The sequence below is a fragment of the Phasianus colchicus genome, chromosome 12 (assembly GCF_987193195.1).
Source record: "Phasianus colchicus chromosome 12, bPhaCol1.hap1.1, whole genome shotgun sequence".
Taxonomy (NCBI): domain Eukaryota; kingdom Metazoa; phylum Chordata; class Aves; order Galliformes; family Phasianidae; genus Phasianus; species Phasianus colchicus.
In genome coordinates, this window is record NC_143447.1 from 8,807,710 (window position 1) to 8,832,808 (window position 25,099).

Below are 25,099 nucleotides of genomic sequence, written 5' to 3' on the forward strand. Positions count from 1 at the left end.
GGAAGGTTAAAATCAAGCAGGTATTTTTTCTATCTGGTCATCTCAAGAAAACCCTTTCTTTACCTCTGCAAATACTAGACATCCCACAGCAAGTATCAAGCATCAAGCTATGTGTAATTATCCCATGATGACAGTGATCACAGCTTTATCACTGTGGTCACAAGAAAATTATGGAGGCTCAATAAGTGCAGACGAAATACACCTTGCTGGCACCCTTGAGGGGTTGCTTGTGACCAGAATCTAAAGTCAGGAAGGGCTGCAGTCTCAACCTCCTCTCATTATTCCAACCCAGTCAAATTCTTCCTCTCCTTATGGACAGATTGTGGAGAGAGGGCAGCAGTGCCACTGTTTTTGTTATTATTTAATAATTGTACAATCTTCCAAAAATGTGAAGAATAGGAAATCATCATTAGAGCTACTAAAAAAGAAAACTGGTCACACTGACTGAAAGTACTGAGATAAGTAATGCATCTTACTCACAGGTTAGCGTTATCTTTCTTGGGGGATGTCAGCTCCTTGGCTGTCTGGCTGTATGATTGCCATTGTTAAGATCTGTCAACTACCTGTGATTTGATGAATTATGTGAATGTTGGGCTTCTTCACAAAATGAAGTTTCATATAGATGCATCTGTGCCATTGGAGATCATTGCCAGGCTGCTCCTCTAGTGCAAGCATATCCTGTCCAAACAAACAGATCAGATGTTAGCGAAATCAAATTTCAATGGAGAAGATGTAGGTGGTTTTATGTCTGTAATAAGTCTGGAAAGCTATTTGTAACCAACAGCATTAATATTTCCTTTCTTGTGTCAAGAATTGATGGCATTGTATTTGTATGTGTGAGTAGATTTTTACTGCTTCTCACGTCAAGAACCTCTTGTGTTTCTTGGCAATTTCAGACAAATTTAATGTTTTTTTTCTTCTACTTACTTATTTTAGTACTGGGCGACCCCAAATAAGAGATCAGTCTGTGGAAAATGAAATTATTTCTGAGCATGCAGAGTATAAAAACCCATATCATCAGCAGTTTTAACAGTGATGTTGCAACAGCTGCTCATATTGTCCTATAATGATGATGAATTGGATGTTAAAAAGCTTCATCCTCCCAAAGAAGGTAGAGCAGAAAATTCTGTATCATATCACACAGGAAAGTGTGCTTCGGTGAGATGGCCACTACTGGTTGGGTGCTGATCAACCTCACCTGTAGGCACAGGTGGAATCCCCTCAATAACATATCCCTAAACATCAAATGTTTTACAAAGAATCACTTCTTAAAGCCCCAGTAAAGTAAAATGATTAAGGTTAGCTAAATACATTCACTGTGCTCACCTGGAGGCCCACACCTGTGCCGGCACACACACTGAGGCCTGTGGGATGGTGTGGATGGTGAACTGTGAGCATGGCAATGCTGGGGGCACCACCACATCTGGGTGGCCCTAACCAGGTCCTCTCAGCATCTCCTCTCCCCCAGCTCGGCTCTTTGTGTCAGCTTGCCCTGCCTCAGCCTTGTTAGTATCCAGCAATGACTCAGCCCTGGCTCAACCTCCCGCCTCTGCACCACAGCCTCTCTGAGGGAACTAAAAGCACCCAGCCTGAGGCCCTGTGCTGAGGTAGAGCACATAGCGAGCAGTGTGTGCTTGGGCAGGCCTCAAATCACCTCATCTTTGGAGGAGGGGAGAAGGAGCACTGGAAAGCTCTATGCTGGCAGCAGCAGCAGCAGCAGCTGGGCTTGTTTCATCTGCTGGTTTTAAGAGAGACTGCACAAGTGCTGTGACAAATCCTGACTGAGCTGTTAGAGAAAACCTTAAATATTCTCAGTAATAGGAACCTCTTCCTCAGGTGGCACTGATTTGGGCCATGGGAAAAGAATTAGCATGCACTGCGTGCAGCTGCCTCACCCCACAAAATGGAGAGGACTGCTGCTCCACATACATGGATCCTGCTCTTACCTCTTTCCATAAGCAAAGAGTGGTTGTTGTGTCCTCATGTGAAAAATCTAATGGACTTGCTCCAGAAGGCTGTGTAAACTCAGCTTTTCCCACTTGCTCCTGCCACAGCCTGGGCTATTCATCTTCCCAGGAGGCCATCGTGACTGAAGTGAGCAGCGGCCTCTTGTTTCCTCTGTGCTGCAGAGCTCTATCCATGTAACATATGAGCTTTCTATAGTGGACATAATGACTCTGGGACAGAAAAAGAAATACTTCAAGGAGCCATGCTGACAAAAGAAGATGGATAAAAGGCACCTTGCGCCTTTCTGTGACAGACTGCATAAGGACACTTGAAGCTGAAGTGGTGGGTGGTACCTGCTGAGCTGTCTGGGGAGAGCAGCTGAGGTACAGGTAAGAGAACTGGCACATGCTGTGGGTGCTCTCCTGTGTTTTGGATGTTATTACTGTATCCCTATGGACTGAGGGAACATGCAACTCTGTAAGGAAAAACAATAACTAATGTTGAAAGTGCAGAGGGAAAATATTGAAGAACATAGAGAATGTACTAGAAATGTAGAGAAAGTGACCTTGTCCCTAAATTTCTAGCTTCAGCATCACTCATTTTTGGTTACTTCATTTTGCTTTTTTGGCTGCTTTATAAGTAGTAGAGGCAAGAATAGTCAGAAGCAATTGCGTGTAATTAAAGCAAACCATTTCACCTGTTGCTGTGGTTCTTGGTTGCTGTAAAGTTGAAAGAGAAATATTTTAAAAAACAGATCATCTTAAGGGTTGATACTGTGGTATGGATTAAGGGTTAAGATATTAAACAGCAGATATATTAACTGTTTTGCATCTGGTTTTACAAATGAAGAGGGTGGAGATTTACTTAAACTGCATCAGATGTTTATGGGTAACAGATGAAGAATTAGGAAGTGTGCAGATTAACACAAGTAATGATTAAAAAAAGCTTATGGACTTTAAACCCTATTAAGGTCTATGACCTTATAAATAACAAGTGATACAAGAAGGAGATGCACAAGTGTGGTTTGAAGGGGAATGAAAGCACAGAGCAAGGGCTGCTTAGTTGGATTTTGAGTCTTGGAACATCATTAGAAGCATAAAATTAACTTCAAAAAACTCGAGCACTGTAGATACCCTGTTGTTTATTCAGTTCTATTCCTGTGACCTATTAGGTCTGAATTTGATTGTTATGTGTCTACTACTGATTACGTAGTATTTGGAAGCCTGCTGTGGCTTGGAAGCCATGTTACCTACTAGCATGTAACTGCATATAGTCAGACTTGAAAGGGAAGTTTGATTCATCTGATCTCTAAATATCAAATAGGCTGCATCCTAGCACTCCATTCTTGCTTCATTTGCAATAAAAAGAACTTACAATGCAGACATAATGTGTTTTTTGAAGAAATCAGCATTGTTGGTGCAAAACAAAGTATGGCGGGTATTTTGCAGAATTAACAGAGATTTGTCTGTATTTCACAACGACTCTTCTACCTCTTGCTCTAGAAGTATGTTAGCATCTGTAAATGTTTGCAACTAATATTTGGTAACATTTTTTTTCTGGAGCTTGCTCTGTTATGTCTGGAGAAAGCAAAAGGAGAAAGCTCAACCTTATAGATGGCCTTGGGTTGAAGGATTACAGGAGCTTGTTTGAAAATTGACAACAACAACAACAAAAAATAGAAGGGGCTGTAAGAGAAGAGGAATTGTGGAGTTCTGGAGAAGGGACTGGGCAAGTGCAGGTGCTTGGAGATTAAAAAGAAAACAAAAGCAGAGCAAAAGAGACATGAAGTATGTTGCAAGAAGAATTTCACCATCAAGTGTGGAGATGAAGATTCTAAAGGTAAATTCAAAAGGCAGCTACAAGTAGTAAGCTGATAACTTTCATGAATTAATTAGGAAGGATCTGGTGCCAGTATAGTGCTGGTATTAGTCTGAAAATATTGCTGAGGAGATTTTACAAGAAAAAGGTCTTCTAAAGGAAAGATATTGGTGTTGTGGTAGGAGCAGATATATGCTGTTGTGCTGAAAATATTTAGAACCAACAGGGAGAAATGCTTTAGTGAGCTAATAAATAAATAAACTGTAGCAGAAATACTATGACATGGCTTGAACCAGTGATTAAGCACCTGATGGGAAGGCAGGACCAACCCAGAGAAGCTCAGGTGTACGCAATGCAATTCAATGCACCTGAGAGACCAGAATGGATGCAGCCAGGATCCACTCCTTCCCAGACCTGATTTAAAGGTTGGCAGTAGAGGCAAGGGTATCTTGCTGGAGATTTCTGCATACCTGAGGCCTTCTAAGGGTAAGCAGACTTTTTATTTTGTTTCTGCATCCACAACTGCTGCTCTTGGGCTCACTAGGACTTTGCTACTCTGCTATTATTGCTGAGCTTTGTATTGCACTATAACATTACACAAAGGCAGGGTAAAAGGCTGAGGTAGGAGGAAATCAGGGGGCTTAAAATTGCAAACGCAGTTTTCCTGATGGTTGTTTTTTTTTTTTTAAATTTCCACTCCTTTCTAAAGCTGGGGAATTCACACTGTTCAATAAGAGCATGAAGGTGGCATTGGTTCCTTGTCATCCTTCCTTTAGTCAGGAGTTTGTGGGGAGTTTTGACTTGCTTCACTTTTGTTCAGTGTAACCTACCCCCATCTGTGAAAATGCAAGAGTGAAATTTGTGTGAGCAGTCATGGTTGTTGTTCTGCTTTCTGTTGAACTTTGGTGTGAAAACTTCTGCTTTTTTCCTTTTGACGCTCAAAAAACTACTTCAGTTATATAGCATACTGTAAAAATGTTATACAGCTTTATGTACCCTACTGATTACAACAACTAAAATTTGAAAACCAGGGTGATGGTTACAACTGAATTTGTAAGCATTTTTTAAGGGGATGTTCAAAGTGTACCATAGTTCAAAATGTATTCTAGTAGTTGCAGCCAGAAAAGTAGAGGATTGGTTTTGTCCCTGATGTTGGTTCATGTAAGCAGTTCCAGCAGTGACTATCAGGTACTCATGGTTCACAGCACTAAGAGGCTCTTTTTTCCTTCAAGCTACCAGTGGAAACATTGCTTGTTTTTTTGTAGAATATCAGTTACTAGTCAGAAGTGAAGTAACACTTCCTTTTTTTCTTCCCTTCTGTGATTGTATTTTTGGTTCTGTTAATCCAGCCTCTTCTGATATTACCTTTGTTCACGCTTAGGTGTTACATCAGCTGAGAAGCAGAGTTACTGTAACTTAGGTTCTTCTTAAGCTAAATAATCTGCAAAGTGACCTTGTTTGATGTATTTGCTAATTGGAGGAGATGACTGTTTCTAGTGAGTTTTGGATGAATCAGTGACTGAATTCTTTGTCAGTACCAAATGTTGGACTTGTTTTAGATCGGATCTTGGCTATAATACTTTGCCTTTTGCCCAGATGTAAGTGATGCTTTGACTTGCTGCTTTATGTTTCAATTACTAAATCTCATTGAATATTCTTAAATAATTACCATTTTGCCAGAAAAGCTGGTTTGCCAGAAAACTACATAACACTTGAGGGTTTTCACCCTAGGCCATATGTGCATGTGCAGACCATATGTGCATAAAGTAATCAAGCACAGGCTTCTTTAAAGTTGCCTGTCATATTTTGATAACCTTGGTATTCACATTATTGAATATGCTGATTTTCTCTTTTCCAGCTTTTTTTCTTTTTTTTTGCTCCCCAATATGAAATATATGAGAGGACTGGGGAAACCAGTGTCCTGCTTCTTCTGTACTGGATGCTGTTTGACTGGATAGATGTGGGAGTGGGTGGGAAGATATGTCCTCATCTAAGGGGCTCTGCTTTCTGATCCCAACTCCACTGGGGCAGAAAGAAGGGCAGAGGGCAGTTTCCAGGCTGAACAGTAATAGAAGGGCAAGACAGTTGTACAGCGTGTCTGTGTCCAGCTTTGAGCAAGGTTTAGCGCAGAATCCCTCTGCCTGCTGATCACAGTTGATATATAGAAATCCTGACAGTTCATAGAGTGGAGATGTCTGTGCAGGGGATCTAACATTGTTCCTATGGGAAAATGGGCTACCTCATGACAATGAATTGGTAAGCTGGACTATTGCTTGCTTAAATCAATGGATGATTTTCAGTCTGGAAGAGGTAATGAGAAATTCAGTTTTGGGTCGTGCTTCCAGAGTGCGTCAGGAGGAGACGTACAGTTTGTAGTTAAAATTGTAAGAGAAAATGCAAGTTGGACTATTTCATGGCTCACATTTGCTCCTTAAAAATTCTGCGATAGTTGGAATGTGTTTAAAAACACAAAATTCTGAAAGGTCCTCTAATGACAGAGACAAAAACTGAAAAGCAAACTAAAATACAAGTAACTTTTAAATTAGCTACAGTAAATCAGATACAACTTAACAACAGGCCTGAAATATTCTTTAGCAGGTATCACATGCACAGGCACCCTACTTTAATGTGAAGTTGCATTCTCCTCTTGGTGTGACGACCATAGCGTCACCAAAGACCAGTGACCAGTAATGAATGTGTTGTGCTCGAAGATCCCTCCAGGGTTCTGATTCAATCTTTTGAGTTATAGGATCAGGACAAAATGAACTATTTTTCAGGCTTGTAAATATGTGACAAATGACAGTGCAGGAACTATTGATTCCAATCACACTGATACAATGTTTCATAGTCAGGACGGACCGGCTTTACAAATTACTTGCAAGTTGAACAGCAAAGCCATACATAACATGCTTCAAACCATATCAATCTTCTAGGGTGTTTCTGTCACCAGTTGCCTTCAGATTTGAATAAAGTGCCCCACACATTGAAATGTGTTTTCTTTAAATATTTCTCTGGATGAAAGCAGTGCCACAGAGTTTTGACTTGAAACAGTCAGATAACAGGATCTGGGCCCCCTAGGTAGAGTTTGGGCTCCTGTATGGTGCATGTACTGTCAATTGCATAACATTAGCAATGTTTAAGTAGTCTGTAGATGTGGATAACTATGTATTTTTATGTAGAGGTGGTTCCTGCAATTACTACAGCATGAGAAACCTGTAAAGATAAAATTAGTTTGTCTCATCTGATTCTGAGGAGCCAGTTGTGGCTTCAGGAATTTCTTTGAAATAATGGACATGATTGTAAATTAGTTTGAATTTTCTGAAACCAAGATGATAATAAGTAATCTTGATTTTTTTTTTCTTTTTAAAAAAAGAGTATTTTAGAGCTTGTGCTAACAGAAAATTGTTACCCTTGACAGTACTTGTAAATGTCATAAATGAGCTATGTCTCGCATAAACTGTCTTCTCTCCTTGGAGATACTCAGAGGAGCCAACCACATGTGGCAAGTTATTCATGTCACTAAACAGACTGATGCAAAGAGTTTAAATGCACTGATGATGAAGGCAATGCAGTAACCTAAACAAAAAGGAAAAAAAAAAAAGCGTCATGAATGTTGTACAGAAATAGCTTTTTCAGTTTCTGTTATAGCTGGGGGGCCTACCATGTTTATAATACTTGAAATCTTTCCCCTGTGTACAGAAGTCAAATGAAAACTTTCTTTTGTACGGATAAAATTTGAGATTTAGGGAAGAAATGTTCATTTGATTAGCTGATAATAAATAGCATACAATGCATTTCAGTGGGATACGAATAACAAGCTTTACCTGAGAGCAGCTCTTGGTCATCTGCAGACATCTTCAAAGTTAGTTGCAGCAGGAAAGCAATAAAAATTCTTATGTTACTGATGAATGATTATAGCATACTTTCAGCTACAGAAAGGGATGCAATAGTTTGAGCTATGTAACTACTACTTCCATTTCTTGGCTTTCCACCATTATCCTAAATTCAGCTTTAGTTCACTATACTTTATTTCCTTAAAGGAACTCTATGTGGTGATTTATTACAGATGTTTTTCTGATGCTTGAAGAAGCAAGTCGTGTGTATCACAATGATGGAAAAGTTTTACTGTCTTTGTAAGGCAGAACAGTTATTACAAAGAGAAGTCCTTGTTCATGAAGGTACTTCGACCACTGCAAGCACTGCTGAATCAGCAAGGGTACAGCTCCATCCTTGGCTTCATACCCAACCATAGAATCAGGTTGAAAGGAACTTTAAAGACAATGTAGTTCTAACAGCTGCCATTGGCAGGGACACCTCCCACTAGAATAAGTTGCCTAAAGCTCCATGCAGCCTGGCATTGAACACCCCTATGGATGAGGTGCCCGAAGCTTCTCTGGGCACCCTCTTCCAATGCCACAACACCCTTCCTTTCCTCTCCATTGTCTCAATATCTATTTTTCTCCTCTATTAAACTGTGGTAAATCAAAAGATGAGAGAAGTTAGAGCAACCACTACCAACCTCACATTAGGAAGTCAAGCTTCTGGCAAGGCCATAATTAAGTAGACTTTTATTTAACTACAAGCCAATATCAGAACATATAACTGGCTCACTTTGCCCAGTCCGAGCTTCAGCTAGTGACTTCACTAAGTGAAACTGTTGTCTGGAAGCTATTTTAACTTTAGCATACCGCTAAATCTAAATTGTAGTTGCCTGAAATTTATTTGCTGTGCAAGCTGTGGGTGTAACGTAGTCAAACTGCAGAGAATTCAGCTTTGCCAGGCCAGGTTGAGCCAGAAGTGTGGTTTCCCAGGTGAATTTTTCTCAAGCTGGAATCCATTCCTTTGCCGCTTCACTTGGTTGATCAATGGGTCCCATTCAGTGGTAATATTGACTGAGGAAACTAGCTCAGAATGTCAGATGAAGTTCATACTGCTCCAGTCTACAGGAGGCAACGATAATCATCAGCACTTTACAGAATGGCAATGGCACAAAGCAAAGAGAAGTTTTTAGTTCTTCCCCAGATCTCCAGGAATGTGCAGTTTCAGTGCTTTGTCATGTGGCTAGGGAAGTGTTTAATTGCTACTTTTTCACTAGCTCCCATTGCTTTCTGAACCCCTGTGTTTGCTATTCTATAACCAGCTTGGTTCACAATTTTCTATTTGATAATTCACAGAGAAATGCCTCCGATTATAGTGTTGTATGCAGCAATTGTTTAAAGTCTTGCAGTTGATCTGCTACACTGTGACATTGCTTGACATTCACATTTGAAAAGGGAGAATCACACTTTTTTGTTTCAAACAAAGCAAAGGGAAATACAATAGTACGTTCCAAAACTGCTTTACAAAATAACTCTAAGGATTAGAGAAAAGTTCCAACAAACAGAAGTTTAAATATCATGGATCCTTACGTTACCTCAGTTAGTTCAGGTTTGAAGCTGGCATTATTATGGTCATCTTTATTTGATGTTAGCTAGCCAAACATTGTAGAGGAGAATATCGTATTCTTCCCTTTCTTTTTGGTTTTCTAGAGAAGTTTGACATTCCTCAATTTCTTCGCATTTGAGCAATGTATTAAACAAGGTAATACATACTAATGTAGAAGTGTGAGGGGAAAGGGAAAAAAAAAAACTGATTTCTTACTCCCTTACCACTCTCAACAAGAGTCACTGCTGGTTGGAAACTTGGCAGCTCCACAAGCAGAGGTACGGACTTGGTACAGAAAGTTCAGAATTTGTATGAACCTGCTGAAAAAATGTTTCTGAAATGTCTGTGAGAAATCTATAGGAAGGGGAAATGGAGTGAGGCTGTGATCCTCAGCTCTCGTGTTCTCAGAAATGCATGCTGACTCCAGCTGAGAGCTTTCAGGAAAACTACAATTAAGCCTTTTTATATTTATAGCCTACATATTGTGTATGATCTGTGTGCTGGATGTACGTGGGTTGGAAATGTTAGTAACAAAAAACTCTGGAAGGCTATATGGGTAAACTTGCAATGCCTCACCAGATAAGAAATTTCTGAATCTTGCATCTAAAAGAGACTCTGTTCTTACATTCATTATGTTCTGTTCACAAGAACAGAATTCCTAATGAATATAAAATTCGATCTTGCTCAAGGATTTCATGTATTATTTTTAGAATTGCTAGAATTGTGTTCTTGCTGAGGACTCTCATACTAAATTGAGGTTTGGAGAACAGGCTGAGTGATTGTCACAGAGTGGTGGAGTCCAGAAAGGACAGCTTGAGGTCATTTGGTCCAACCACTGTGTGTTCAATAGGACCACCTAGAGGAGGTTGCTCTGAACTTTGTCCGAATGTTTTTTGAAGATGTCCAAGGGAGATTTCACAACCTCTCTCGGTGCCCCATCTCAATACTTGGACACCTTCATAGTACTGGGAATTCTAGGTATGGTGGATTTTTGTGGTGTTTTTTTGTTTTTTTTTTTTGCTGTTGTTTTTATCAAAAAGTGATTTCTGATGTTTGGATGGGACTTTCCATGTTTTGGTTTCTGATCATTGCCTCTTGTCTTGCCACAGAGCACCACTGAAAAGAGCTTAGTTCTATCCCCTGTGTCCGTTCTTCAGATTTTTATAGACATCGATGAGACTCCTCCCAGCTTTCTCTTTTCTAGACTGAATTGTTGCACTTCTCAGCCTTTCCTCATAGCAGAAAATCTAGTCTCTACATCATCTCTGTGGCCCTTTTTTGGGGTACTCTCCAGAACATGTCACAGTTTTTTGTTTTGTTGATTCCTGTATGCTGATCTATGCAGCATGTTTGGGCTTAAAGTTATCATCTACTTTCCTTGTAGCTCCCCCCCAAATCTGTAAGAAAACAGGTATATGTCTGTTCTGTAACCTTCCATTCACAGCTGTTGTGGTTAGCCATATGGACACTTGCATGTTAAACCCAGATGCATAATAAGCAGCTTTAATCATGGAATTAAAAGAATACCCAATTTATTCTGATTTCTTCTTTAATTTTTATTTTAATATTGGAGCCTAGATACAGCCATGCTAGAGAAGGGTGCACTGCAGTGGTTCACAGCAGGGACCCCCACAGAGTCCCTCTGCTTCTTGTGACCATGCTGATGGTGAGAAGGGATTATGTCCTGGCAGGGTATTTTCACAGCCATACAGAAGATATCTTCTGTCTCTGAACTTGCTCAGAGGGTGACAGAATTGCAAGGCTACTCCATCTGCATGCAGACCTCAGGAGCAGCAGATGGCTGGCTTGTGTTATTAAACTGTGCATCTTTCCCTAAAGAATTAAGGTTGTCCAAGTGTAATAACCTCTCCTTTTCATTTCAAGATTGTTCTCAAACAACAGTTAAAAGGACAAAAGCATTCATGAGACACCATTGCTTCATCTTGGCAATTGTATTTAGATTTGTGAATTTTGTGTGATGTGGCCAAAGACATTTACATATTTACTTGGTATCTGGATTAGAGGAAAATGGAGGAACAATATCTGTTCAGTTTAAATGGAAATCAAATGAATTGCATGAATAAAGCTTGTAGACTTTATACAATTGTTAAGAAAGGTGGGGACCCCAGAGCATCATAGCAATACTGTCACACCCCAAACAATCCCATGAACTCTGGCTCCTCAAGCGTTTTTCCCCCATTCGGAGGGAATGTTCTTCGTTGCTTGTGAAGACAAAAAATTATTTCATTTAAAATAGGTGCCTGCTATATTTCAGTTATACTGAGTGATGTCACCCATTTAACAAATGAGATGCATTGCTAATAGAGCAACACATTTAAAAGATATAATGGTGGGCTTTCAAGTCTCCATTACTTGTAAACTCATCAGATGTTGTTTTAATTTTTATGGCATTAAGTCCAGTAATTCTCACGTTGCTTGTTCACTCAAGACTTCTCCACTGGGGACAGGAGGGAATCAGCATAACTGATTCTTAAAATTCAAATCTGCTTGTCAATTCAGTAAGCACTAGAGTGTTCTATTTTTGTTATGTGTGGTTGTATCACTGCTTTATTCAGTGCTTAAGGCAAGTCTGTGTGCATGATTTTACAGAAATAACTGATGTCCCATTACTAATAGCCTAGTTCTTAAACCATATCATGCAACCTCTCTCAGCATGAAACAAATTAACTATTGGAAATCTAAACCAGAAATCATTGATAGATCATAGTCAGGTCTTCAGGGTTAGCTTGAATCATAGTCTTTGGGGTGAAAGGTCAGAACTTCAAATACTTCCCAATTCGTTATTTCCTTTCTTAATAACATTCACTTAGGTACAGCTGTTAGTACTTCCAGGCCTAAATATGTGGCCTTGTTTGATAAAGATGTCATTCTGGAAAACTTACATGCAGTTTCTCCTTAACTTTGTAGCAGAAGCTTTAAACAAATCACCTGTATGCACATTTGACTAAACTGAATGCTGAGTATGAAAGGGTAGAATAGGAAAAACACTTTGGTAATGAAATATTTTTAGTCTCTTCAACTAACATTAGCTGCAAATCGAAGGGCTTGGGATGGATCTTTAGCAGAAGTGAATTTTCTTTTCCCACTTGTGGATAAGACCACTATAAAGCAAGTTCACGGACTGTGAGCTGTTTTGGTATACCAGTAGTTGTACTGGTCTGCTGTCCAATAATCCCCTCCTGGTAGAATGGGTCCCCAAGGGGCCAATCTGGTTGGCATAAATTAGAGCAATCCAACCTATGTTTTACAAGGCTAGACTCGCATTTTACCAGATCGTTGGGTGATCTAGGGTGCTCTGCAGTAAAAGGAAGTCTGAAAAGGCTGCTTTTGTGAACAAGTCTCCTGCAGTATAGTCAATATGCATGCCTTCTCAACTAGGGGTAACTGGAAGAGTTTGTCAGAAGCGGTGCATTGCAACCCTTTGGAATGGGGGCTGGTGGCATCAAGGTATTTTCCTAAGAGGCTGCAGTGCTAATAGTGACCTGCAGGAAGCTACTAGTAGTCTCTTAAAGTAGAATTTTGTAATTTGCTTGAGTATCAAAGTTTGAGCGCTAATTTAATCAATAGTTCACAAATGATTGGAATTAAATGTCAAATGATATTTCAGAAACTGGATAAGTGCATTAATTTAAAACAAAAGCTCTTCTTTATTATTTCAGTTACGCAATTAATGTTTGCTGTTCTTAATTTTTTCATTTATTTCTTGGGTTTTTTCACCTTTAAAATAGTTTATTCATTTTCTGACCAATAAGGAATTACAATATGGTGGTTGTTCTCATTTTGTTTAAAATCAAAAAACCACCACCAGTATTTGGGGAAGTGTTATTTCACCTTGTACATCTCATTCAGTCCATCATTTCCTAATTCAGTAAATCATTCCCTTGCATACGCTGAATGCAATGGCTATTGCTTCTTTGTCTTGAAACTTCAAGTGCTGGCTCTGCTAGGGTAGGAGGTGAAAGCACACCTTGGTTCTGGCTGCAATTATCACATACAAATTCATTAGATGACAGTAAAGCCTTGTGTTCCACAGACATAATATTTATTTACTTTCCTGTAGCTTGTAACTCTGTCACTGTCTAACCACTGCCATAATATTGTTTGTCTATTAAACAAATACAGTGTTTTGTTGTTATAATCTTGGCTACCTCTTGCTACTTCTGTTTACAGTCCAGGTATGTCTTTAGTCTTGGAACTAAGTTAGTATTTATTCCATGAGCTGTATATATTCCTTCTCTTTCCTTAGCATGCTGAAACAATAAAATAAGTTCCAAAGTAAGAAGAACTGCTAATGCATTGAAGATTATTTATTTGGAGGCACAGCATATTTCATTTTTTTCCTCTCTGCTAAATACTTTGTTCATTAGATGCTTTTTGTCATCTGTATCTTCAAGTGTTCAGCTGAATGGGTAATTCATGCTGTGTCTGTATGCATGAAGTTATTTGCCTCAGAATACTTATTTTGAAGTTCAACATTAATTCTACAGTGTACTGTTTTCTTGTTGCAGTGCTATATTATTTCCACTGTTTTTCTTGTTTAGTATACTGACTGGAGACACAGTGAATGAATTTTTCTTCTTGTTTTTCTAAGCATATGCATACAGAGTGCCATTGCTTAGTGTAGTGGTAGATATGTCCATAGCTTCATAACTAAAAATTAAATGATTTGAAAGGGAACAGAAGGCTATTGAAACATATGGTAGGTCGTTCTGATTGACCTTACAAGCATCCAAAGTGATTTCAGGGCCAAATCTAAATCGATAAATACAGTTTCTGTCTAGAATAAGTTTTTCTGTCATTGTCAAGAGGTAATCTGTGTGCATCTGAATTCTTATCAGTGCTTCCAGGTTTCAAATTTTGGATGCACATTGTGCTCTCAAGCTGAAACTTGGGATGTGACATTGCATTGCACGCAACTAGAGGTGAGGTCAATAGAAAAATAGCAGAGCTGGTGTGCAGACGATCAGCATAAGTTTAGAAACCAACATGCTTCATTTGTGTGTAAGCTGTGTATGCTTTTACTGCGAGAGAAATATCAATCAGAGTACTAAAATGAAGGTCAATAAAAGTAAAACTGAAGCATTCAATATTAACAACAAATTAAGTTTTTTTTACTACTGGATAAAGCTCTTCAATTATGATCTATTTCATTTAATTTCAGAGGGAGAATTGGGTAAGGATAACAATGCTGTGAATCAGATCGCACTACTTAGGTGAAGTACAAATTATGAAATACAACTAGCTTAAACACATTTATTTAAAATGGGAGTTAAATCTATAGGTTCTAACTGCAGTCACCACAAATCCATGTGCAGAGAAGCCAATGGTCTGTGATTGCAGAGGAAGCAATTTCTGGTTTGAGAACTTAAACCAATAAAAAAAAACTGTGGAGAACGTAGAGCTACATTTTTCCAGAAGTCCTAGTTTGTCTGCAAATACACTAGTGCAAAGACTTTAACGGAGTCTTTCTATTCAATCATTTATAATGGGATTATGCTAGTATACAATATAGAAGGGATTTTCTATGCATCAGCTGCTATTGTATGACCATACATAATTGGGTCTAAGTGCTTACATCAGATGCCTATTATGTGAAATTAATTTTTGGAACATATGCTGTTGTATTTATACCATTGTTGTTTCATGCTAGATTAATTCTTCAAGGGTTATAATCACATGACACTTATCATTTTAATTATGCCTCTTTAGTTGCAACATATGACAGCTTTTGACTTCTCACCCTCTCCTTCTGCATGTGTGACAGATAAAATTATTAATAAATGCTTGTTTATTATGTAGTTATGCTGTACATGTCCACAGGGTGTAGGTTGGCCTCATGTATTTTACTCGGAGTACAGTGTCAGCAGAGCCTTTGTGGTTTGCTAATGAGCTAAATCCCACTAACACCACACACACTCTAAACTGCCAAAAGCCCTTTACACATTCAAACACATACAAAGACTCAGCTGGGTCCTTTGTATAAAAGATTAACTCTTTATTCCAATTAAAGACGAGCTGGCCTGGCTTCGTCCAAGCAATTAAGAACTGGAAGTAATGAACAGAACTGATGGCAAGGTGGTTTCATATCAACAATCAACTTTGTCCTAGTAAGCAGGTATTTTTATAGATTTTTGAACCCAATAAGGAAAAAAAAGGTAGGTTCCTGAGAACTCTTTTCCTCGTGCTTATCTCTGAGAGGTGAGATATACTTGCTTGGTGAAACTTTTGTTTCTGCAAGAAGCTAATCTTGGCTGGGAAGATAGAAAGAGGAGTGTTTTGTAACTTAGTGCACTTAAACCCTGATGTTTGCTGCACTACCACTTCCTTCTGAGGTTTGAATTGCATGCTATTTGTTGTAGAATTTACGACTTCAATTAAGAGAAACTGACTAGGTGCTTCAAAAACATTTTGGCTTTAAATGAAGTTTGAAATCGTCAGGTTCACAGCATGCTGACCAAGTCTTTTGTTCCTTACATTTTCTTCTTCCATTAATTTTCTTTCACTTGTTATGCTAGAACACCTGAAGCTAGTTAAGTACATGCTTGAGCTTGGTTATTGAATTGTTATCTTGGTGGAAGCTGCCTGGCTGAGTCATGGTCAAGGGCAGCTGGCCATGCAGTGGTAATGAGCATGGAATGTGTGAAGAAACTCTAGAATGTCTTCTGCCTCTCTTTGCAACAATAACAATAAAGTGCTGATGGTAATGGCCAGTAGCTTTCCAGACAGAAGAACAAGTTGAGTGTTTTTAAGCATGTGTGAATATGAGGCGTTACTTTCAAATGATCAGTCTTACTTTACTCAGTGGCATAGAATCCTTCTAAACTCTTGGACTTTACAAATAACAGGAAGCTGTGTGCTGTGGATTCCAGGTGCAAGTTTATGGTCTAAAATTCTGTTACTGATTTTTCTGCTGTTTAGACAGCACTGTTCTATGTAGGCAGAGGGATGCCCTGGCCCTACTTGCTTCCCTCTGCTCATTAGGACCATTTGTTAGTGCTCAGTGTCCTTCATTTGAGGTGGGGCCCTGTCACCCATGTGTAGGATGGTTTGGTGGCTTTCCCATTAATTTATGGGAATGCCAGCTGTTAAGAGCTTGAGCAAGCTATTCCCTTACAATCAGCACAAAATGGGAAAATGTTCTGATTTTGTAAATGTGTCTAAGCACAGAAGAATGGTTCAAGATCTATGTGACCAAGATAATATCTTGTGTTATTGTGTTCACTTATAACTTATTACATCTATTAATACTGTTCTTGACTCTCATGTATACTGAACAATATGTACTCTCATGTACATTGCATATCATTTTTTTTTTAAAGAAAGCCTTCAAAAGTATTAACAAAGTCCCAAATATTATGTGATTTGACATTAGGAAAATAGTATTTAATTCAATAGTATTTAATTCAATTAGAGAGAACTTTATCACAAGGATGGAGCAAGGCCTATGTGGTCTCTCAAGAATAAAAATCACTACTGCTCCAATCAAATTTGACTTTGCTGGATAAAAAAAAAGCAAAGCTTGACCAGGTGTGATACCATTTCAATGAACAGAGTTACCTGACCTGAAGGAAAGCAGAGTTTTGTGTCCTATTACTGTTTGCAAATTATAATGCTATTTTCTACCTTAAATGTAGTAATAAAGGCAGAAAAAAAATCTTAATCTAAGCAAGCTCTGTAAAGCTATTTAAATGTCTCAGATATTGATGAGATGATGCAGGCTTTTCAAAATCTCCAGTAATCTGACATCTACGTTCTTGAAAATATCAGTGGGCAAAATCTACTGTGTTAAATTCTTAAATACCTTTAAAAATCTGAAGTTTTGTAGGTTACTATCAGTGAAAAATTTATGTAAAACCTTAATTTCAGGGCTGGACATAAATCTCCATTAACTTTCAATGAAATGAAGGTATTTTTAAAACAGTTTCTGAAGTATTTGCATGTTGCAATCACACTTCTGATGTCTTTTATAACTGCATAATCCAGCAGAAGCGTGGCACAGAACAGCCTTCTCACTGCATTCGTTAAGGCACATCGCCAGCAGCTGGGGGGAGGGCTGGTTTTGTACTTGCTCTGCGTTTTTACGTCTTCTGTTTTTTCACCTCCATAACCTTGTCTGATGGGCATCCCTCACATTTACAATGCCTGATGTGCTTCCTGACATCTGTTCAATTTGATTTTCTATAATTTCCATTGATGCCCCTGTTTTCCTGTCATTAAACTAGTATATTGCCCAGCTGTATTCTGGGTCAAGAATGGGCAATCTTTTAAATCTAGTATAAGGTGAAATATGACTGTGGAATGGGGAAGGGAGGAGGAGGGGGAGAAGAAAGGGTAAGACAAGAATTATAAAACTGACTGAAGGACTGTCTGTCCTAGAAAGGAAAGGGATAAGCTTATCTGGGAGGGCTGGGGAGAGAGAAGGTACATGTATATTTAAAGGAAGAATATATTTGCTGGCACTGGAAGGCTGTGCAACACCAGCAGCTGAAATTCTGTGTCTGTAGCTGAGATGAATACAAGCAGACAATATCAGCCTTTCTACCCCACAGTGACTAGCCATTGACCTTAACCCTGAAGGAAAGGGGCACTCTCACTAGGGGAATTGCATGCTTACTCAGCCCTAAGCCACATCTGAGCCGAAGCTACCAATTTTGCCAAATTGTGTGTGATGCTTTTGAAATGTGGACTATTGTCCACCAGGGACCAAGCTAAAATGATCGAATTCATTTCACTTAGGTTTTCAATGGCAATAACATTATTTAAAAAAAAAAAAAAAACACAACAACCAACTATAAAACATTTATCATTCTGATTTTATTCATCTTTGTCATTTACTTATGTTTCACGGTAGTTTGTAAAAGGTACTGAAGTTAATGCCCCATTATTTCAAACCCCCAAGGTTATATTTTCAGGCTTAAATTGAATTTAAAAACCACATGTATTGTTAATTTGTACATTAACTAAATTTCTATCAATCACAAGAGCCTTGGGCTCTTGCATATTTTTGTGCTTTTTTTCTGGAACTGTGAATAGCTGCAAAAGAACCTGGAGATGCTGAGACAGATACTTGGAAATTCTTTTAACCTGTAGACACAAAAATGCTTTCTCAGGTGATTCATTAGCATTCCTTTGCTGTGCAAAATAGCAAAGAGAAAAGTAAGAGCTGATGTACCTTTGGGTTCTTCGTGCAGTGCTGTCAAGACATCTTCTAATGCTGTTGCTAGCATATGTAGCAATGCTTCTGGATTTGTGTTGGTAGTGTAATTAAAAAATAAAAATCTAAGCCACTGAGTTGATTCAGTTAAAAGCTGGTAAGTTTTAAAATTGTTACTTTGTCAGGAAATCTGTAGGTTTTGTTTCTTTCATAGAGAAAATTTTAGAATTGGTTCTGTCATGTTTGCTTAGAAATGATGAAAATTGGTCACAGAACACGTAGGTCTTGGTGACAGAATTGTTTCTTATTAACATGAAAATTGACATTAAAAAAAACAGATTTTTGTGTAGGAATGAGGTTTTGGGGGAAATCCTGCTGTTAATAAAACGTTTTGAAAGTTAGTAGAAAATGCCTACACAAGAAAAATTGCCTGTGTCATGTGCTGTGACCAACACTGATGGAGAATGGTGATACTGAGTGTGTCGTTTGATGCCTCACCAATGAGTCTGCATGCATTTGGCTGCTTGCAGCACCATACGTTTTGTAAATGCCCATAAAGCTGCCTCCCATCTTGACTTGAGCTGCAGAATTAGGGACAGCCTTAAACTCTGTCTTGCTTCAGCACTCTCTAAACCTGCCTGAAGCCACGCAAGTGCTGAAAAATCAATTATGTGATAGCCTACTCCTCTGTGGTCATTTGCTCGTAGTACAAAACTAACTTTTGGCAGAGCTGAGGATGAGCAGAAGTAGAACTTGTCAAGTGTGCTCCACTGGGACAAAGAATGGAATATAGGAGCTGTCCGGAAATAACCAAGAGATCCAAGGTGATCTTTCTAAGCTTTTAAAATTAAATAATTGTTTTTTTGTTGTTTTTATTTTTAGATCTTCTCCCATAAACTGCATTTATTCTTTCTTCCACAAAAAGTTACGCTGCTGTATCCTCTGGTCTGTTTCTGGAAACGTAAAAATCTAGTGGTGACCCACAATTAATATCCAGGCAGTCATGGCTGTTGTTTTCCTAATTAATATGGTGGAAAGGCTTCACCTTCACTGACCTATATCCTGTATTCACACTTCCAGTGCTTGTTTCTGTAACGTCTTGCCTGTTTCCTGTTACCTGCTATGTTCATTTATTGTACTTCTGGTTGGCCTGTGCAGTTGTATTTTGCCTCTTATAATATAGCCTCTAAGGAGAAAAGTGTATGGGTCCTTGCACCAGTCAGCTTTTATTAGTGTGAATGCTGTTTGGGAGCAGGGTCACTCAGACCACTAAGTCAACGCAGCTGCAAAAGCCACTACTTGTGTCATGGACCTTAAGAGAAGTGATGGCACTTCTTCTGATTGTTCATCAACTTCTTTTTGTTGGAGGAGACAAAATGATAGCATTTGTGATTTCCAGATCTTTAGAAATAAAACTCTAATTTGTAAGCATGCTTATTTTAGATTTTGGAAGAGAACTGGAAATTACCTGCTGAGTGTTTTCACCCCCATATCAATTCAAAGCCTACTTCTGCAGCTTGAAAATGGTTAAAAGAGGAGCTTAGTATCTTCCCAATAATCATGTTTCCTCCTGCATTACCTAATGTTGTGGTAGAACTGAAAATGAATCCCCTCCTCAGTTTTAAACCACCTTGACAATAAGTTCAGTAGTTGATCTTTGTCAATGATGCTTTAGGAAAGTCAGTGTAGCAATGGTGGCAGTCTGCTGTGGGGATGCAGTGGAAGAATTATATGAAAGAAATGTGATTTCAAGCATACCTGTCATTTTTCATCACTGAATTATACTGACTGAAAAGCTTCTATCTACCCCAATTAGAATCTCATTACAGGTCAACTTGTAAAGTAATACTCAGTAAAAGTAAAAGTGATAGAATTTAGGTCTTAATTTCCCAGCTGGCAGATGGCCCAATTTCAGAAGTATTCACCTTGGAATAGCAGTCATGTAAATAATACCAAATAGATTATTAGCAGCAGAAGTATTTTACATTTTACCAGTGTTTTATTATATGTGCTGGAATAATAGCAAATTCACAATTTGGAAGTGGAGAACCTATTGTTGTCTTGTATATTATTTACTTTGGGATAACTGAGATGCAGCAAATGTGAGGGTGTCTGTCCCAGGTTGGCCATTATCTTTGCTCTGATAAGAACCAGGTGCAGATTTCTAAGAAAAAAGTGCTAGAACAGAGCAAGAACTTAATATTTCACCAACTTCATTTATACTGCACAGTTTTGCAGCTTTGGGAGCTTTGTGTATGTGATACCTTTTCTGTTTGCTAGCTCTCAATGGGTTTTCCTTCTGTAAATTTGCCTAGACACATTTTGATGTATACCTATTACTAGGTAATCATCAGAATTTTTTAACCTGTGTTCAATTTGGATGAAACCTGCTCTGTTACTTTTTTAACAACCAAACTGTGGCATTCTAAAAAGACTAATGTAATGGAACAGATGCAAGGGAGGTTGGTGAGTCCTAAGTTTTCTGCCTCTAGGGTGTTCCACAGCACTGGCTATGGAGGCATAGCAGTTGAAAACTCTTCAAATGGGTAAGAAAAAAGAATCGTACTTGTATGTGTAATTGAATGCTAATATAGCATAGATAGGTAGAGGATGAGGGAACATTACAGTTGGAAGACAAAAAAATTCAGTCTAATATTCTTTATTCTCAGGAAACTTTGGTGTAATATCTTAGGAACTGAGGGAAGCCAATTTGAATTATTCCTTTCTAAGGGGAAAACACATTTCCAAAGAAAAAAGAAGAAAAGAATTCCGGGGGGGGGGGGGGGGAGAGGAAGGTTTATTCTATGTATCTCAGTTTCTATTATGAGGATTTTGGCTATTATTTTTATTATAAATCTTTATTACAGACTGTGTATGTGTGCTCATGTGTACACACAATGATTTTGTTAGCTGTCTACAGAAGTGTCTGCCTTTGTAGAGCCTTGCTGATTCCCTCAGGTCCAGTTTCTTGTCTAAGGAGAGTGATGCTTCCCCAGAGCTCTGCTGTCTGTCTACAAAGCTGGTTCCCTCCCCAGAGCTCTGCTGCCTCCCCATAGGATTAAAGCCACTTGTCTTTAGGGTTTTGTCTGACTGAAAGCTTTCATATCTATACTCTGCAAAAGTTCACTTCCATTGTAAGGATTACTGTGTTTGCTTTACATAGTTTACTGCTTAGACACAGCCAGCTTTTCTACTTTAATTTTGATTTTGGAAGAATTGTCCTGTCCTAGAAAGAAATAAAGATGAAATGATGACGATTTTTCTGTCACAAAACAATATTTTATTATACATTCAGACCAAACAACATATTTTCTCAATAGAAAAAATTTTTAGTCCAGTATATTAGCTTCACTTAAATTTTTACCATCCAGTGGTATTTCTGTAAAATCCTACAATACTAACCTTTCTGACTTTCAGTTCTTAGTGTGCCAATACTTGCTTGGTTCTAGGTGAGCCAGACATTTCATTCTACTGTTTGGCAGATGTGATTCCTACAACCACTTGAAAATACTTTACTGACAATACTTTTTGGTTTAATGTCTTATAATGAAATTTGATTTAATGTCTTGGTTGTTTTGCTTTGAAAATTAATATTATACTTTTCTGCTTTCTTTTTTGTCTTGCCTGATACTTGTAGTAGCCAATAAGTGTTTTACCTCTCCAAAAGGCTCTGCCACTGGAAAGTCAGAATAATTAGAAATTTTCTCTGGTATGATGCCTGCTGTCAGAGCTCTGTATGCTACCTAAGTTCTTATCCCTTACCCATGAGGCTGGAGATGATGACAGGGAGGATGTCTCCTGCGTGATTGAAAGCACCAAGCAAAGAGTGTTCTTTCTCTCCAATTATCGTATTACTGTAATGCAGATGAGGCATTTTAATTGTCTCCTGTTTTTCAAGGTATGGCTCCTTCGTTCATTTGTATCATCTTCCTTAGCTATGACAAACATCTCTCAATCAGGAAATGCAGTGATTGTGGTCCCTTTTTTCACTTGTTTTAGTTTCAGAAAATGTTACCTCAATAGCTTGGCAAGTCAGCATGGATAATTTCCTGCATTCTTCATCAAGCTGCAGCCTTCTACGGGCACAGAGAAAGCAATGTCTAGATAAAACTCGGCAGCATCTGAATCCAGGAAAGGCCTGCCCAATTGACAAAGCCCCTCAGTAGTGCTACTGCTGTTACTGCTAAGAACGTGCTGCCAGACAAGAGCATGGGCAGATGTGGTGCTTTGTCTGCTGTCAGTTCCAAGAATCTCCTTGCCTGGTGTTTGCTGTGTATCCACATAACCTTCCAGGAGACAGATTTTCCAAGGAGAAAAGCTGTGCTCAGCTCCCCTTGCTATTGGAGCCCTACCAAATTTGGTCGCAGGAAACTTTGTTTTGTAACTGCAACCTGCAACTCTTGCAGTGAATCCCAATACTATACTGACAAAAAGGTGAACAGTAACATAATTGTCCTTTTTTTTTTTCTTTCCATATGTTTGTTGGGACTTAGCATTTTTGTGTTCAATGTCAGGTATGTAAATCTAGGCTGGTACTATCCAATGTAAGCTAAAATGATGTGTTTCTGTTTAGCTTTTGTCATAATAAGGGGAAATACAATATTTTTTTTTTTCCTCAGAGTTCCAACTTCATAAGTCCTTTTTCAGCTCCATTTGAAATCAATCAGGAAATTGATTTCAAAGCCAAGTGAATTCAGTTGGAGTTATTCCATTGACTTTTAATGTGCTTTCAGATGTGCCTTGTAGTAGTGGCATGATCACAGCTAAAACGGGAAAATTTTAATCTGAAATTAAACAATAGGATGGTGAAATTATTCTTTATTAAAAATTTCTGCCAGCTGGAATCTCAGGGTAGTGCTTGCAACAGTATTATCAGTGAACAAAGGTCCTGCTAAACAAATGCTCTCTTCCAGTCAGCTTGGTGACTGAGAAATCTGAGTGCACAAAAGCTGTGATAGATCTGGTACAAGTTTTAAAAACTAGAGGAAGTATTCCTGAATTCCAAAAGCGAAGGCTGTACTCTAGAGTCTATCAGCTGTTCTTAATGCACATAAATTATATAACCAAATGTTGCAGTACCCTCGTGAAGTGCCTGGTGATACATGTATATGGCACATATCAAAATGAAAAGATAACAACAATTGGGTTATGTTATCAAAATGGCCTTTGCATAATCCCGTGTGTATTTATGAGAAAACACAGAAAAACATTCACTTTTGCCTATTTGGAGCTTCTTTCCAGATGAGAATTGAAATGTTAAAGTAATCCTTATGATCACATGCATGAGACCTTTAGCCTTTTGCACAGTTCTTGTGGAACTGTACCTGATCACACTGACTTCACAGTGACATGGATGGTTATGTTATTCCCTGTACTCAGTGTTAACACTTTTTTTTCTTTCTTGTGCATAACTGCATCTGCAGATTCGTTCCGAAGAAACCATTAAATTAGTACAGTAGGCAGTTGCTCCTTCAAATGCTATGAATAGAAAGCTCCCTAGCGAACAGGGCAAATGTCACCTGTATTGGATCAGGCTAGAGGTTACTGTTCCTTCCGCAATTAAGTACAGACAGCCTTCAAATTCAAGCCTATAATAGCTGATGTGGAAATGGCTGTGAGCACAAGCACTCAAACAGTATAAATGAATATCAGTGCCTGTTACTGAGTTCAACTTTGAAGACGTTCATTGGTTTCCTTTATCTTGGGTCCCCAGGTCTCTTAGCAAGAGAACAGAAGCCTGACTCAAAGAATACTTCTATCTCCAATATTACTCTTTAATTTTAAAAACAGGGAACTAATTCTTCAAATGAGTGCATGAGATGGTTTGTGTTGATTTAAGTGGAGAAATGTTTAAACATAAGTAGTTGTAAGGCTTTCTAGAAATATTGGCCTAGTTCTTGTACATGCAATCAAATGCATTTTCCTTGTGAATCATGGAGTCATAATTCGTCTTGATACAAACAAGCTGCTACCATTTATCCAAATCCTGCAGGGGGAAATGAATATTGCAATGTCTCCTGTGCTGTTCATTAACATACACTATTAATTTTTTCTCTAATACCTACTAATCCAAAAGATGACAAACATGTAGCATACCGGAAGAAAACCCTAGTTAAAATGAGCACTAAAATGAGCCTGAGTAAACAAAAAAATCAGGTTGTTTTGTTTAAAAAAGAATGACAAGCATTATCTCTAGGCTGTGTTTGTGTAGTGAAACATGAACTGCCATTACAGTGCTTCTGGTGTTGCTCGTGTAACCTTTCCATGAACAGACTCACTACAGGAGGAATGAGGGGATGCCAGAATTTTCCCTGATAAATTTCAGTTTCTAAATCCTGTTAGCCAGTGGCTCTAGCAAAAAAAAAATAAAAAATAATAATAATAAAAAAAAAAAAAGCAAAGTGTTCTACACCACCTTCCTCAGGATGCCAAAACTTCCATTTGTTTCCTTGAAAAGTTCTGAATTCTAGGAAAGTTCCTTAATGACTCTGTGAGCTGGAAGTCTGCTGAGGTAGATGGCACCTCTGCATCTCTTAGTGCTTCTTTAGCTGTTAAGTCTGCCCAAAGGCAGGAAAACAGAATGAACCGTGTATTGCTTTAAACCTGCTTTAGTTTGAATGTTATCTTGCTCAGGTCTTCTACTTGTATGTTGTTAACTTCCTGAAGAAGAATAATCAGGAATCTCTAAAGTGGGTGTGATATTTTTCAGTCAACGTTTCCTTAGTGTTCAAGATC

The 25,099-nt window shown here is 38.5% G+C and overlaps 1 long non-coding RNA gene across 1 annotated transcript; it reads right to left on the bottom strand.

Annotated features, from left to right (window-relative positions):
• Positions 1 to 466: 466 nt before the first annotated feature.
• On the bottom strand, positions 467 to 1,645 carry LOC149916264 (uncharacterized). The gene is made up of 2 exons (XR_016470519.1): positions 1,327 to 1,645; positions 467 to 678 (listed from the first exon to the last, which is right to left on the bottom strand). It is a non-coding gene; the product is annotated as an uncharacterized LOC149916264 (long non-coding RNA).
• Between the last annotated feature and the right edge of the window lie 23,454 nt (positions 1,646 to 25,099).